At 33.7% G+C, this 18,389-nt stretch overlaps 1 non-coding gene and 1 pseudogene across 1 annotated transcript; one reads left to right on the top strand and one right to left on the bottom strand.

Moving 5' to 3' along the window:
- Positions 1–279: 279 nt before the first annotated feature.
- LOC132915717 (cytosolic endo-beta-N-acetylglucosaminidase-like) lies at positions 280–3,537 on the bottom strand (annotated as a pseudogene).
- Positions 3,538–7,089: 3,552 nt separating this feature from the next.
- Positions 7,090–7,162, top strand: Trnaf-gaa (transfer RNA phenylalanine (anticodon GAA)). Its single transcript has one exon. It is a non-coding gene; the product is annotated as a tRNA-Phe (tRNA).
- Positions 7,163–18,389: the final 11,227 nt, after the last annotated feature.

The raw sequence follows: 18,389 nt of genomic DNA, 5'->3' as shown, positions 1-18,389 counted from the left end.
TTCCATCATAGTTTTTCTCTGTAGCATCACTGTGATGGAGAGGAACATTCTCGTGGGATCTCATCAGCGAGTAAAACAACGTCCTTACGATCAGTGGATATTTCACGTTTTTAGCAAAGAGTCCGACTTAGACTTTGGAAGAAAGTATATTCGTTATCCCGTTAACCGCGGATTCGTTATTGAACCTAAGAACATTGTTGATAGTATCTCGAATATCTAACTATCACGGTTACTTGTTAAATTCTGTGATCTTGTTTTTTATGTTACAAATATTTCAATTTATATTTTGTAGACTTACCATCTTTTCCAGTTGGCAACCAAATTCCTTGATTTATAATGAACGATGGATTTTAAGCCTGTATTATTGCCGAGAACTAGTATTGGTTCGGGTTGACTTCCATTTGCTATGGACGACTCCATTTTTTTATAAGCAATGATTGCTACAATGTCTTGTTGAAATTCGATGTGAACGAGAAATAGTCTGTAAATGCATTTAAACACATAATTAATATATAAAATACAATTGTGCGAGGTATCATAAATTTAATTACAAAATATATAACTCCTTCACCTGTGATATGACCTAGTTGTAAGATCATTTGTAGTTAATTCTATGCAACCACCACCTCTGAAAGAGAACTCGCTGCAAAATTCGAAGCTATTTACATATAGCATTGGCATTTTATTTTCAATATTTACAACATTTTTTAATACTCGAACAACATTCTTCCTCGTTTCATAAACATAATGTATCGGTTCTTCTGAACACTCACTTCGATCGTTTTCACTTTTCGGTTCTGGAAGTTGAGGCGATGATGTAAATTTCATGTGCGGTATGGGTACTGAAATTTGTGGATTTTGCAGGGATAAATTGTAAAATGGTTTGTGTTTAAATCTTTTTCCATCCCTTTCATATAGTGCCTGCATAAAATATGTGCATCTCAGTTATAATATATTCATGTAATAAATTCAGTTTTTTTTTTTTTTTTTTATATATATGGTTTATTTTGGTTTTTACAATTTGTCATGAAGGACATTTGGTAAAGTGTTATATCTCATTGGTAATAAAAAAAATAAAATAAAAATAAATATAGCATGTGGGTGGCTACCCTCAGCAGGGTGCCAACTTCGTGTTTTCTAAGTTATATCTTTTATGATAAATTCAGTTTGTTAAAAATAATGTGTTTGTCAAAATTTGACATACCTGACCACAGCGATAATACATGCTACCACTGCCACGGCAAAATGATGTTTTGAATACTTCTTCTTCGTAGATAGATACATGAACGTATAAATAAGGAAACAACTGTGCCCAAAATAGATCTTCTACTTCTTGGAATGTCTTAGATCCGAAAAATTCGTGAGTCCAACCTGGACCAAAAAGTGCAACAGAAAGTCCTTCGTGTCGTATTTTTTGTAAAGCCTGTAGATTATAATGGTTTAATGAAATATTAAACGATATTATATTATATGCTACAATAAAATAAGTAATATTGTAATTACATATGATGAATTAAATCCACCACCGCCAGGACAACCTCTACCTCAAACATCAACTCCTACATATATATCATGAATATCTCGACTGTGAGTTTTTGCTAGTGCCAAACTGTTTTTCAATTTTGATTTCGTCCAGTTATAATTCAAGTAAATGGCATCGCAGTTTAAAAAGAAATCTCTGAAATATTGTACTTAGAACATTCAATAAAATTTACAAACAGAAACAATTGTAAAAGTATAAGAGTGTAATAAGCTTACATGTTTTTACTGTTAAGCTCATTTTGCCAATTTAATTTTCCTTCATTGGTTACGCTATCGTACCATATAATTTCAGAATTTCTAATTGCTTCATGAATATTTTCTGTTAGATATTTTACAAAATAAATTAAATTATTAACTTGCTCACTTTTAATGGTATTTTCAATATTTAATAACCAGCCATCAAACTTATAAAATTTTGCAACAAGTATTAGTGCATCTGCAAATCTTCTTACTTCTTCATGAGATTCAAGTATAACATCCCAGATACCTTCTCTTTCCGTAATTACAGTACCAAGAACTTTTACACCATGATTATATGCTGCATTAATCCATCCAAAAGGGGGCACAGTTATGAAATGATGACTAAAATACACAAAAGTGTCAATAACACTCCAGTGATAAAATAGGTAAGAACCATAAGATTCTGATCCATATATAAATCTGAAAAATCACGGGTATATTATGTATAATATATGAATTAATAAATATAGTGATTTCTATTACCTGTCTTCTAGGTAGCCACCTTTCATATCATGACAGAGCAACGTTTTCGGATGTACTTCTCTATCCAATTTTTCTAACCGCGTTCTTCCTGCGCTTATTTCTAAACCACTGTACACATAATCAGTTGAATCTCGTAGTTCTCCAATTTCTGGCCATGGTTTCAAGTTACCCACGTTATCGAATAATTCTTTTAAGTTTTTGAAAGGTTGTGACTCTGTAACTTCCGTCCTCATCTCTCTGAATTATACTGTTCCACAGATCACTTTCAAATAGTTTTTAATTCATTAACTCAAACAAAGGTTTCTCTTCTTATTTTGGTTCACCGGAAACTTGTATATACATGCGAAGCAGATAGTGTTCCCATCTAACAGAACTGGCATATCAAATTACGTCTCATGATATAATACCATTATCTACCAACTGCTAATGGGCAAAAAGATGTTCATTTCTCTATCAAACAAAGTATACAAAATAAAATTATGAATTTATAATGCTCCTACATCAATGTTTATATGATTGTTTCGACTTTGAAAGTAATGTTCTTATTTACGCAAGTATATATTCTTTAATATTTTGCAAAAATTATACCGAAACAAACAATTTGGAATAAACATAACTAAGTAAATACTTTAACTTTTTTTATATTTAATTAAATATTTTATTTGATTTGAGTAGAATTTAACACCTAACCTTTACGTTTAAAATATTACTCTTTCTCATTCTCTCTTTCAATGTTATTTCTTCTGCTTCCGTTTTATGATATTTATGACATTTCTTAGTTCAGATATAAGTAACTTTTTCGTAATTTATAAAAAATGACACTCTTTTTAATTATCCTACACTATTAATCCATTACATGTAATTTAACTTTGTAATTTAACTTTTAGCAACTTAAGATATGTGCATGTACAGAGTAATTTTCTTCCTAAGAATAATCATTTGATATTACGATAATTCCAAAAACTTAAATTAATTTGCAAATAACGTAATGCACAGCCATACACAAGCCATACAAGTTATACTTATGTCCTTTAAGTCACCAGAAATAAATTTTAAATTTTATATTATATATTAATATATATTATAGGGAGAAGCACTATACAAAATAATAATGTTAAAGACATACATGCAATTTATTAGTATAGATACTTACTATATGCAAAGCGTTCTCTTCAAAGATAATATGTCGGCTACCAAACGATCGACGGCAACCGAACGCATTTCTGGTACTGATAATAATAGTATAGTTACAAGACAGTTGTGTATCTATGTCCAACTATAAAATTTGAAAATCGATGCTTGGTCTCGCGGCATTGTCGCATGTCTCATGGGACATAAAATGTATCGCCTACGGTCTATTATGTGAATATATTAATAAACTTAACAAATTTGTTATTATTTTCTCTAGGTAATTTTTCTCCCTCAAAATTCCGAGGAAAGTACTGAACTGTTGACTCGTTACCAGTGTTGACAACATTTCATCATTTATCACCTTTCCCACTTCATAGTCAGGTTTTTCAAACTAAGAGCGGCATATGGTATATTTGTATTGTACGTGCGAGAGGGAGGTAACATATAGCACAACCACACACAAGTATGTATCCCCTTCATAGTATGTATGCGAGAGTTGTACGATGGCCTAGGACTCCGTTGAGAGAAAAGAGAGAAGCGCAGTGTGAAAATCTTATGCCCTAGATCTCTGGCGAGTATCACACGTGTAGAGCAATTACGTGAATATTAGAATAAAGTTCCTTATAATACCTCTCCAAGTCCTCTTCATATTTTAATAGCCGTAAATTGGCGCAGCAGCGCCAAAATTTGAAAGAATAAGGAAACACATATGTACGTATCTTTCTTTTGTGAGACAGAAGAGCTTTGTTTTTCTGGTCTTCCAACGTTGCCGTCTGAAGCGTGCTTTCCATTTGCGATTAGCCACGCGATTATAAAATCCATTGCCGAATATGGCACAATTTTTATTCCTACTACCGCGATTAAGGATCGCGCGCGACTCTAAAGTTGCGACTTACCTCGGCAAGTCAGTCGCCTGCAACTACAAAGTATACGGAACATGTACGTGCTATTATAGCCATCGTCAGAAGAATCGCGCGGGACCGAACGTCATTTTGCTGCTAGAAGTGTGGGCACTCCTCACTAAGGACGTCTTAATATATAACACTATTAACTTAAAGCACTATATTATATTATGTAGTTATAAATTATAATATTATATACTATTATAGTATATACTATTATAATTTATAATACCGTCAATATAAATAATTAATATTATAGTGATAAAAAACGACAAAAACCTAAAATTTAATTATTTTATTTATATTATTCAGCTTTTCCAAAGGTTTTTCGTTCAGTACTAATGGTTTCTCGACATAAAAGTTTACTATCCTTTTATGAGAAATGCGGATTGATTACAGATTGATTAACGTGTTAAGAAATGGATGGTTCTATTAAAAAGAATATAGCTGATCTTTATTATAGGTGTCGCGCGTGATACTAGCCAGAAATGAAAAGAAGCTGAAAGACGTCCTTATTTCTTATCATTGTACATGCGTCGTGCAGCATCATCAAGTCGAGTTATCGTCACACGTGCGTGTTTCCTAAGAATCAATAAGAAGAATATCGGGATCCTTATCGCGAACCGAAACTATAACATACAGCCAAATTTACACCTTTTCACTTTGGATAATCTGTAAGTAATATACGTTTTACAACGGTTTGTAATATTTCTCAATTATACAATTTGAATTGCATTTGCTCCTAAGATGCTCAGCTGGTCTCTGACTCGATACAAAACGTGAGGAACGACCCTCCTACGAATATTCTGTTTGAAATAAACTGGTATGTATTCTGATTGTATAATATAATCGAATATAATCTGATTGTATTAGAAACAAATTCCTAATAGAAACGTTTTTGTATCATATGACTCGGAACGATTCAGATTAGATCATATTACTATATAATCTGTATAATCTAATCTACAAGACAAGCAACTTTATAACTTTATAAACGTCATATCGATTAAATAAAAAAAAACGGGATTTTTTCTTACATTTCCTCTGTATCTTAAAAATTATTTATCATACGTGAAAAAGTGTCAATAGAAGATTGTTGTTAATTCGTACATTCGCGGGGATACGTGTCTCGGTTAGGCGCGTCAACGGGAGTCGTAAATTCCCGTTAGGATATAGGAATCGACACAGCGAGCAGGGCGATCCCCTGATTTCTGTTAGGATAATAGGAGTGGTTGTGGTAAAATAACTGTCGTCTACAGTCATCTAATATAAGGAATTTATTGCCGTTTACAACACGTGGAACGTATACAGATAAGATTGGATTTCGTCGGACCTTACACTGTTTAACCCGAGAGTTGATGTTGTTAGCGCGTTGACTGTCGATACCGTGTTAGAATAGTAGACTTGACTACCCGATGAGTGTTGTAGCACTGACTTGATTCTCCGATGTGTAGAATAAACGTGATTTGACTCTACGTGGCGTCGTAGAGCAATGTTTGACCGAATGAGCGTAATGACTTGACTCTTCCGCGTTGTTGAAGAGTAGTGTACTTGACTGTCTGCGGAGTATAAGAACAGAGACTGACCCATCTCCTACTATTTAGGAGGAAAGCTCGGTGTGGGTGTACCCTTGCTGAACTAAGGACGCGGATTCGTTGTTCACACTTTTCGGTAGAATAATGAGGGTAACGATCCGCGATGCCCATTGGTTATAGCCGAAGTTAATAAACATATCCGCGGAGAGAGGCTCCTGCAGATATGACTCATGGGTGTCCTTGGTCTTGGGAAAAATCAGCTGTTTAGCAGGGCACACCTGCTTTCCCCGTAATTAGCAAGAGGTGAAATAAACCTAATGACTGTTCAAATGACCATCCATAAACTGAAAATATTTGTATGAATCGAAGTTAAGCTCAAAAGATTCGGTTTATGCTGGTTCCTTGGGTTTCTTGCAGGTCAGTGTAACGAGGGGTAGGCCTTGGCGGCCAGACCGAAAGGGACGTTGCACGGACCGCCTCGCGCGACGTAACAATTGTAGATAATTAAATTATCTATAAAATGAGACTCGTTACGTAACGATAAGCTCAATTTTTATGCTATACATTAGTAAATGGTGCAAAGACTTTTTTCTTAAATCGTTTATAACGTTAGTTAAAATTGTCATACAATATTGAGGTTTTATGGTATCAGTCATATCAAAATAGGATACCAAATTTCAAATCGATTCGTTTGTTAGTTTTTGTAAAATTAATTAATTAATTTACGAAACGGGAAATTTTTAATTTGTAAGAAAATTATGTGAGTTTACCTTAGTTTATGCTCCGATCTTCTACGCTATGTAGAAGACTTACTCCTCTATTACTAACATTCAACAGATATAAGTATAGTTCAGTGATTCTTTCAGTCTATTAATGAATGTAACTATAATGAATGTAATCATAACATTGCGTACAAATTTTTCTGGAAACAGAATAAAATTAGTATTAACGTCGAATGTGTTATAAGATACTAAGAGGAATTTATACGACAAACAATTAATTTAATATATTTTTACAAATAATTAATTTATTTATATAGGTTATGTTGTTTTCAAACGTGCAACAAAAAGTGAATCAACTTCAAAACAATAGTTAAAATGTACTTTATACTGAAATAAGACACATTTGTATTAACGATATGCTGATGTTACATTTGTCACATAAAAAATATATTATTTATATTTTATAAATGTTAAAAAGTTAATTAATTTGAATATATATAATTTTGAAATTAAATAGAACCGCCTTTATTACAAGCCGAAATAGCTCAGTTGGGAGAGCGTTAGACTGAAGATCTAGATGTCCCCGGTTCGACCCCGGGTTTCGGCAGTTTTCCTTTTCTTTCATCTATTTTTTTTGTAAATATTTACGTCTTATGTTCAAGTACATGCTATTCAACTAAGTACATGCTATATTTTGTATGTCTTTGGACGAATCATTTTCACATATTTCCGACGATTAACAAAAATTGTTAATATTATTGATAAAAATTATTTAATTTTCGGTCTGATACACGTTTGAGTATTAAAAATATCCAAAAAATTATTTTTTAAATAAAAAGTCAAGGCGACCTTGAGTTTTTAAATGGCATTTTGGACTCCACAGAGTAGCAGCTAACGTCAAGACGAATTCAACGTCCTACAATACTATGACTTTTAGATGACCTTCAGATTTACAAATAGGATATGGAAAATTATCCCATTTCTATTAAAACATATATTAGATATAAGACTAATACTGCCAAATGAATAAGTTTTTAAACTTATCCAACGATTATAATAATATTGTCTTGTACTACATCATTACACGTTAGAATGAACTAATACTGTTAACTTAAACTTGTTAAACTTAAATTTCTGAGTTCAAGATCATCTCAAAATGATATCAGAATCATAATCAATCATGACGATCTCAACTTTTTATCGGAAAAAAATTTGTAATTTACAAACATGTAGTTGATCGAAAATTATCTAACTTTTGTGCAAAACATTCCTTCCAGAAATTGTAGGAAATGCCGCTCAGAAATACTTGAGTATCAGAAATATTTGAAAATTGGCGGTTAAACTTACAGGATATACCCTGTATATATTATTTGAAACATACGTTTGAGATTGAAATAATACTGCAGTAAGTAATACTAATAGAATATACATATATAAATAATAATAAAATTATTGAAAGAACTAAAAACATTTATTATATATATTTTATTATGTATTTACATATATATTAAGATCTATGTATTTTTGAATGAAATAAGTATGTATAGTAATAATTACATTAGAGATCCTGTTTACCATTTAATAAATAAGGTTTCAATAACTTTCTAGCTATTTTAGGTAGTATAACAATTTTTCAGAAGATTATATGCATTCATCTATTACAGATTATCTATGCTAGCATGAACATGAAAACTTATAGCTTTTTGCAAAATATTTAATATTTGATTACATATTTTTTTTTGTTTTTTTTGTTTTTATGTGATTAGTTTTTATTTTATTTTGGTTATTTTACAATTTGTCCTTGTGGACATTTGGTAAAGTGTTATATCTCGTTGGTGAAGAAAAAAAAATAAAATAAAATAAAAAATAAATATAGCATGTGGGTGGCTACCCCCAGCGGGGTGCCAGCTTCGTTTTTTCTAAGTTATATCTTTTATGTTTTGATTACATATGTAGATAAAAATATAAGCAACAATTTTTCAATAGTAACGGTAACAGGAAAAAAATGAAACTATAAACTTAGTATCGTAAAAACATCGTATCTATAATAATATTAATTAATATATATATTAATTAATATAATTAAATTAATCATTGGTAGAAATTGGTATCAACAAAAATCTATTATATTTACATTTATTGTTTCTAGCCAATATACTAACAATATAACTTTTATATAATATAACTATAATAATTTATTATAATATAACTTTTGGAATATTTAGAATTGGATTTTATTCCAGTTGTTAGTGAGTAATATCCATTTTCCATGTCGTTATTTCGTATAATGTTCTTTTTTAAGTATTTATGACAGTGAAAAGATTTTTCTATGATAGTATTTGCGTTAATACGTGATCATGTTTATGGTTGAAATAATAACGTTCTTTGAAACCGATGGGCTACATATCTGGCTAATGCGTCTGACAGCGACGAATACTCTCATGCGAGTAAACACTAAACGACCCGGTTTTCGGACGAAAAACAATACAGATTGGAATTACTTTGCGTACATAATACACGAAAAAACTGAATCATGGTTGAACGAGAATTTTCAGATAATATATTATCGTTTTCGAATTGGTAAAAAAATTGATGGAAAGCCAATTTGTCTTTTAAACTTATATCGGTATATACACTTACATATGTGGAACGCATAATAATAATATTTTTTAGTGAGTGTTACTGGTGTGCACTTTTCACTCACGAATGAATCCGGCTCGAAGGACCAAATGTTACAACCGTTCGTGGAGAGACGCCGTCGCGAGGGAAACGCGTCCGACGGGAGGCGTAAATTCTCGCTACGATTCGGTTAATCGATGCCGCGAAATAGTCGTTCCCCTTGTTTCGGTTAACATAACAGGGGTGGTTTGATGAATTTAACACTGTTAACAGGTTCAAATATCGTCTATATTCAACATACTTCCCCCGTTGAAAGGCTACCGATCAAAATTCAATAGAGGTAAAAAGTTGAACTCGGTGTCATTGACGGAGTTTAACGTGTTGCTCTCTACATTATGAATTATCGTGATAGGGCATGGGACATCCTGTAACGAATTCGTATAGGTCAATGGTTGCGACGAATTGTCGCCTGGTGAGGTCTTCTCTTTCGCCCAATCCATATCATCGTGAATGATTGCCTGATTCAATGCGTTTGGTGGCGTTGAATCAGAGTGTCGCGATGCTGCAAGTATTATTATTATTATTATTATTATTATTATTATTATTATTATGCAATGAACTTTGCGTGTCATGCGACGGAATCGGCGCTAGATTCGATACGACTTTCTCCGTCGGCGGAGTATGAACATTGTTACTGTTATTATTGAAATCATTCTTACGTCTCTGGACACTGCTGCAAGTGTTGCTGCTGCATTCCGGTGGTTGTGGATTCGCCACTGTGTTGGAGGCATCCATTGAGGAAGAATCAATTTCGTTGTTGAATTGTATTATCAGTTGTATATAGAAATCCAGTAAGTTCTCAGGTTTCTTGTCGTCGATCTCGAGCAATTCGTCAATGACAATGTTCAATCGTTTGCAAATGTCGTCAAATAGTTTTTCGATAAGATATTAAGACGGCCTTGTTGCGCTGACCGGACAGTTCGTAGCCGTCGAGTAGGTTCCATACGCTCTCGAATTCGTCGTTTAGATATTGCCACTCCTCATGCAATTCGGTGATTCTTTCTTCGTTTTCCATTGTTTGTGAAGAAAATACTTCGTTGCCGAAGGTGATGCTTATGATGTGCGATCGGTGATTCCCGATGCGGAGTTGTTTCGGCTGCAGTGGTCACTCGTCACTGTGTAGCGGAATGTCGTTGACGTACGTTTCGTGAGAAAGGTGATCCTTGCCGAGAGTGACGCGTTTTGTCGTCGGATCGAAGTTGTTGAATATCGTTATGTTGACGATTGCGGTGTTCCAGTTGCGGTGGGAGGTTGCGTGGTTGCGTTCTTCAACTATCGGGTTTTGCCTATTCAGAATTGACGGCTCTGGCGTTACCGACTTCACTCAAGTGGTAACGCTTCCGCCGTTGATTATGTTGGATTCAAGTGGCACTGTATGTTAGTGAGTGTTACTGGTGTGCACTTTTCACTCACCACTGAATCCGGCTCGAAGAACCAAATGTTACAACCGTTCGTGGAGAGACGCCGTCGCGAGGGAAACGCGTCCGACGGGAGGCGTAAATTCTCGCTACGATTCGGTTAATCGATGCCGCGAAATAGTCGTTCCCCTTGTTTCGGTTAACGTAACAGGGGTGGTTTAATGAATGAAACCTGTTAACACTGTGTTAACAGGTTGATATATCGTCTATATTCAACAATCACTTATACAATAATATAAGCGTCACAAAGTATTTGGCGATACGTACAATTAATGTGTTACAGAGAAATTCTACCCGACTTTACGATGTCTCTCGATGAATTCGTTGGATTAAGCGACTTTATTCGTCAGTATGCAGCTCTCGATGTATGCGGTTATACCTTAGAAACTGATTGATTTACGGGTAGAGTGGTTGTTCCACTTATTGATTGCTTGGACAATCAGAACGAACTAATAATAATATTGTGGCATTTTTTAAAGATATGTTTATGATTTTTAAAGCTACTTTCTATTAAATTCTAACGTAATGATAGAATAATGAAGTTAATATTGGTAATTGTTTTCATTCCTTTTTTCCTTTATTATTTTGATACCCTTTCTTGTATAGAATTTTGATATTAAATAACTTCTCATACCTTTGTTGAAATATCGTACATATAACATTTTGTATTAATATCTGTATTTTGTATTATAATTGTTTCAATATTGGCTATATTAAAGATTGATATGACAATTACAATGTTTTGAAATAAATTGGTATATGTATCATCCTTTTTTAACAAAACAAGGATAACGATATCGACATGTGCTGAAACAACATGTCAAAAGTTACCAGTGTCCATATAAAAGATCTAATTTTCCAACGTTAAATAGTTGTAGCGCATAGATCATGGTTTCAGTGTTAGGAACCCTTAATTAAATCCATTACGGAATACAGTTTCTGAAAAATAAATGAAATTTATGTTGCAATGTATATAACGAGGAGAGATTGGAAACCTAATCGCATTAAGCGTATACTTTGTTTAAGTATAATGAATGAAGATTGAACAATTAAACTTTATATTTAAATTTTATTTTTGATATACATATTTTTTATGAAATAAAATAAACACAAGAAAAAATAATGAAATTATGAATAATTCCATCAAGAATAATATTAATATTATTATTAACTTTTATTATTGTTAAAATAATATATAATATATATAATATAAATATTATTATTAAAATTGATATTATTTTAATTTTATTTAATTAGGTAGCAATTGAATTTATTTTATAATTTTCGAAGAAAAAAGCTACATTGTTACATGTTTTTAAATTTAAAAAATTTTTGTTATGTACATTTCATAGTTACATTATTTAATATAGTTTTCCATATTACAAACCTTTTAATTTTTACTCAGTTTTTTTTTTTTTTTTTTTTAAATGTAAGTTTAGTCATTTATGAGTTTTTAACTTCTTCTTTAAATTAAATAATTATGGAATTAATTATTAAGTTACAATCCACTTTTATAAGAACATATTTTACCTGAAAGAAGGATCGCAATTTCAATTCATAAACTGAAAGACTGAAAAATTTCCCAAACAATTTCTCATATTCTTTCATTAGAACTTTTAATACAAAAATTCTCCAAATAATTTTAAAGCATTTAGTTGTTACTTGAATTTGATCAAAAGAGAATGTTTCATTTCAATCCTTTAAATTTCTTTTTTTTCAATGTTCATCTTTTCAGAAAAATATTCGTAGATGACTTCTTCCATTTCGAATTTGGGACAGATTTTGCATGCGCATTAAATGATTATAAAACCAACGATTTTTGTACAATCTATATCAATACAATCTTAATTTTGGGTCAGCTTATCAAATTATGTAAGGCATATAAAAGCCTATGGTTCATACCACTTTGTTTTTAATATACATATGTATGATTAATGCATGGAAATATGTCTTCCATTAAGTGAATTATCTTCTTGAACTGAAAAATTAAAATTTTGTATTGAAATTAAAACAAAGTTCGCTGTTATAAAAATTTATTTCCATTTTTAGTAATGTAGAGATTTAATGTTATTATCTATTGTTAACAAACTTTACATTCGAACAGAATGATCTTATGTATTTATTTCGAATAGCAATGAATTGTTATTTATCTGATCTTTAATATATTGGCAAAGCATATTTACCTATATCTGTAGATTTCAATCTATCGTGAACAATTCGAAAATTTAATTAACAATTAATTTTTTTGAAGAAAGGTCAAATTACAGTTATTCAGATTCTTCTCGCCTCTACTTTTTATTCGTGTTTAAAAAATTTCGCTTACATTGTTCTTAAGGTATATCCTTTCAAAGTCGGGTAGAATTTCTCTGTAACACATTAATTGTACGTATCGCCAAATACTTTGTGACGTTTATATTATTGTATAAGTGATTGTTGAATATAGACGATATATCAACCTATTAACACAGTGTTAACAGGTTTCATTCATCAAACCACCCCTGTTATGTTAACCGAAACAAGGGGAACGACTATTTCGCGGCGTCGATTAACCGAATCGTAGAGAGAATTTACGCGTCCCGCCGACGCGTTTTCCTCGCGACGGTGTCTCTCCGCGAATGGTCGTAACACATATTATCATATTATTCTCGTAAGTTACTCACACAACTTATTATATACCTGTGTTTGAGAGTTTCGTATACTAAAAACAATAAACATTTTTTGTTTCTAGAAGTTACAACGATTGTCGCATTCCTACCTTAACCTTTACTCTATTAACGAGCAATCGTCTTTCGAAACACGTCGCAGCTCATAAATATGTAAATGCATAATGTCTATAATCATCATAAATGAGAAAATTACGTTTTTCTATAAATGTGTTTTTCAATCTATAAACTCAGATTTGATGTTCTCGCGTGCCTGTTGCTCTGCAGCGCATATGTATGTGCTCACTCGTTAAAGCATATATACGCACACAAGCACACCCATATGCGCGCACATACTCCCACGTTCGAAGTGGAAATCGCGTATTACACGGGGGTAGACTAGAAAAGGAAAACCACGTCGAATGTCAGATTTGCCTGACAACAGGAGCTTGCAAAGTATGTTTCCATGGTATCCACGGTATCCATGGAACTCATATACGCACACAGGCAAAGGCACTTTTTAAATCTGAGAAAAAATTAGGCGAGGGTTGCGTGGGGTTAATAATGGCCATTCGCGCGATCCTGATTGGTCAATACTCGCTCGTGCGCGTTGCTGCTTTTTCGCAAACGGTGCAAGCAGGCTCCGTGCGCTGTGCTCTGTGTTCAGTCGAGTTCAATCGTCTGCCGAAGAAGGTAGCCAGCTGGCGGAAGCTGAGGAAACGTCAAGCGACTTCTCTTCGTCATAAGTCGTCATAATGGCCACCATTGTAAGTAATGTTTTTTGTCAGTTTGCTAATTTTTTTATTTTCAGCGGTATATATTTCAGAAATCAGTCGATACTTTTTGTAGAAAATTATTATTAGTTATTAGTGATAAGAAAAATTGTGTTATTACACGACTGTAAAAACTTCCGATTTCGGAAGAATTTAACGCGATAGACGAAGAGATTAATGGAAAATTGCCTTCTTTGAAAAGTAGATTAGAAAAATATGTAGGTGATAGAAATAACAGCGGATGATCATCGAAAGAAATTATAGATACACATAATATAATTATAATATAATGCACATAATCAAGAAATCAAAATGGATAAGCATTCGAGTATTTTATTTTGGATATTGTATATATGTATTTACACAGTCTACCTATGATCTTCCCTAACACGTAAATTAACAGCATTGCATGCGCTTTTATGCGGCAAACGAGCCGCTTATTTCCCAGATTGGTTAACCCCGCGAAGCAAGTTATATATAAGAAATATAGCAAGTTCGCGTCTCGATTTATAAAAAGTCTATGAAATTTACTATTTCCTCATCTTTCGTTGTCTCTTGAGCGTAATCGATTCGTTTCATCTTACGGAATTGCATATATGAAAAACTTATTAGCAAGAATTTCGAGTATATTCCTTAGGAACCGGTTACAAGGAATATCTCTTCGTTATCTAGGCGAAAATGACCGCGGAAAAGTCCCAAAGGAGTCTCAGATAGGATAAAGCGTATCGCAATAGAAAGACAGAGGAATTTCTCTGTCGAGTTTGGCCTAATCGACGGGGTAAATTTTAATATTCCGAAATATATCGTCGTGCAAGCGTGAGTAACTCGTAGCTATTGCACACTGCGTCAGAAGATTCTTGCCAGCCACAAGTCTTGATTAAATTTCTTCATTATCTCGTGATTCGTCGGCTATTCGAATGGATGGCGGTTTCAAAGTCGAGCTTTCGTGGCCTTGAAAGTCTGTCCGGCAAATACATAGCTGGTTACGAACTGCAGTTTTCCTTTTTTCTTCTTTTCTTCTTCCTTCTTTTGTTGTGTTGCCTATGGTGATTGTAGCGTCTTTGACGAAGTCCAAAATGTTTAAAAGATCAGAGAAATTCTTGGTTATAAACTCCGATGAATTTACGAATGTCAGAAAACCTACAAAGATGGTCTTATCACGTTTTTGTGATCTTTATGCGAAGTAGTTGAAGTAAGCGATTCGAAGATATAAAGCCTTTTGAGAGTTGATAAATGTTTTGTGGGAAACGAATAAGATTGGTTTAGTTATCAATATTAATTTGTCTTTGTTAATATTATTACTTTGCATATAGGTAATGTTAGTAATACTTTTTAAATGTTCAAGAAATCAATAGAAACGTGCATTTAATTCTGATATGAAATGGAAAGGTAGTTTTAATGTAAAGTCGATTGACAAATTATTATTGAATTTTGAAATTACTCTTCCATAAAAAATGTCACTTAATGTTTCAGAACTCATTTGAAACGTGGAGGTAGATATTGTTGATTTAATATTATTTTAAACCACAGATGATGGAAGCACGTAATAAAGGAAGGGTGAAAAGGGTATAATCTTACAAAATGTGATTGAAAAGTAGGAAAACACGATAAAGGAAATTTTCATAATTCTTTTAGCAAATAGGAAAAATTCTATGAAGCGATTTTGTGTGACGGAAGAGTTGCAATGCAAAGTATAACTTTATTATTAAGTTATTTTGTATGGAAGAAAGTTTTTTCTGTTTCGAACTTTCAAAATAATACACAGTTTTATTGGATATTATGAAATGCTAGTAACGAAGAATAAACGCATATATAGTTACTTATTTTTAATTCATATTACCATTTATCATTTTCATTTTTAAATTTATATTATTGCTTACTATCTTCATTTTGTATGAAAAAATGTTTATTTCTTTTTAAATAATTCGCAGTTTTACTAAATATTCTAAGATAACAGTTGAGAAATACAAGCGCACGGTTGCTCATTATTGTCTTTTATCTTCAGTTTTAAATTCGGATACTTATATTTCTTGTATCTTGATTAAAACGTTTACATTTGCAAGTTCGTTGATGCTTCATTTAGAAAAACGAAGGCATTTTGTGCAAACATCTGCAGCTTAGCTTCCGTTTCTTTTCCAAAGTACATATTTTACTTGAGTCGCCTCTTTGTAATTAGCAAATTAATTAACACATTAAGACTTTATTTTTTACATTCTCTATACATTTTTGTGTAAATAAAGGAAGCTGTTGATGCAATGAATTTTTGCGAAAAGTATCATAAGATGTAGTAAGAATGTTACTGAAAATTTAACTTAACTAAAGCTCATCGGATTTAACAATACGTTTATTGATCCACCTCGGTATTTTACATATTATCATTTAATTATGTATATATAATATATATAGTATATAGTATATAGTATATATATAGTATATATATAGTATATATATAGTACATATATAATATATAGTATATATATGTCGGGTTGGCGTTAGGGGCGTTTAATGAATCTTCACCAATGTTGTTCATGGTTGTCGCACCGATATTTATTACACAAGTATGGCTGATACAAGATTGACAATCGGACGCGGTAGCTGGACGCTAATGACAATGGCCCTAGGTTCGATAAAGCGAATCCACGGTCCACGGGATAACGAATATACTTTGCTTCGAAGTCTAAGTCGGATTCGACTCGTAGATTATTCACCGATCGTACAAGCACACTAGGCGTATAGCTAATGAGACTGCCAGAAAGGGAATGACTTTCCGTCACGACGACGCTGCAGAGGAAGACTATATGGGATGTGCCTAAGGGCACGAGATCATCGGATTCGTCAAAGAAAGCCTCCACACGGAGGGTGAGGGAAATGGGCGTTGCTGTTAATTGGTTAATTTCTATATCGGCGGTTAGCAAAAGATGCTAACCGCCTTTGAGAGAGAGTTCCTGGCGGGAAGCGTCGCACGTGAGGAAATCTGATCTCCCATATCTTTCCGCAATAGGTGACAGATTTACGGGCGGATAGAACAAAGACTGTTTGTCAATCGGAAGGACCAAGTCCTAAGATTTGTAGCGGCTCCTCAGACTATCCGAGCATAAACCGCGAATGATGCATCGGCATCCGGCGATCATCTTACTCAAAGAATGCGGTCCCCGTGTGACGAGCCGCGGAACTGTTACAATGTTTCATTGTCAAGTGTCGGTACTGCCAATTCTTTAAAGGAAAGCTATGTAACTTCATATCTCTGTTAAGCGGAACGTTCATCCCGTGACCGTGGCTACGCTCGGCGACCGATTGTCGCCTCGAGCCTAAAAGCTCATTGTCACGAGTTTCGAATGACTGTGTTTGGGTTATTTCGTACATGCTACGGTATTGAGGTTTTCCAAGTAACTCTAACGGAAACCCGGTGTCCTTTCATCTCCGACACGGCCATCCTGACTATCACACGTCCTCGGGTGTATCTAGAATATTGGATTTTCCCAATGTTAGACTCAATATAACTGTCGTTATTTACAATTTAGTTAAGTGTCAGAATAGGTCAAGGGTCCAGTTTGACAGCAAAAATTCTGGTCGGACGTTTGATAACGAAAGAGTTAAAAGAGAGTGGAAACCCGTAACGTTACGATTGATATTCGAAGTGCTAGTCGCATTTTGTGAATCATCAGTCTGGGCGTAATGACATGATGGACCATTCTCGATCTCGCACCTGGACGACCCTCAGTTCTCTGGATCATGATACCACACTGAGCTTTTGTTCAAACACTATGTTAGATGTTATCTCCGTAGTGTTAACGATACTTGAATTGAATTCGGTAACGGTGTGTTGATCCCACACTTACTTTGTTTGGGCCGTATGCCCCCCGTAAGCGTGTGTGTGCCACTATGTTCGATCCGACACCTGATTACCGCACTGGACATGTATGAAGACATTGTCCTTTGCCATATCGCCACACTACGTTAGATGTTATTTCCATGATACTTGAATCGAATTCGGTAACGGTGTGTTGATCCCGCACTTACTTTGTTTGGGCCGTATGCCCCCCGTAAGGCGTATGTGAGCCACTATGTTTGATCCAACACCTGATTACCGCACTGGACATGTATGAAGACATTGTCCTTTGCCATATCGCCACACTGGCATATGCAAACTCTTTCTGCTAAGTGCTGTGGTCAGCATGATCCTCTGGGACCGAGGTACTCGCATCGTCATGGTCACTGTTCTCGTCATCACCGCAGACGTCCAACTCAATAGGAACGCGACTATCTGGCATTTTCTTTAACCTATCATGGCTGTATTTATATGACCGTTTGCCGTCTAGTGT

This window comes from Bombus pascuorum, unplaced genomic scaffold (assembly GCF_905332965.1).
Source record: "Bombus pascuorum unplaced genomic scaffold, iyBomPasc1.1, whole genome shotgun sequence".
Taxonomy (NCBI): domain Eukaryota; kingdom Metazoa; phylum Arthropoda; class Insecta; order Hymenoptera; family Apidae; genus Bombus; species Bombus pascuorum.
This window is presented reverse-complemented; position numbering and strand designations above follow the sequence as displayed.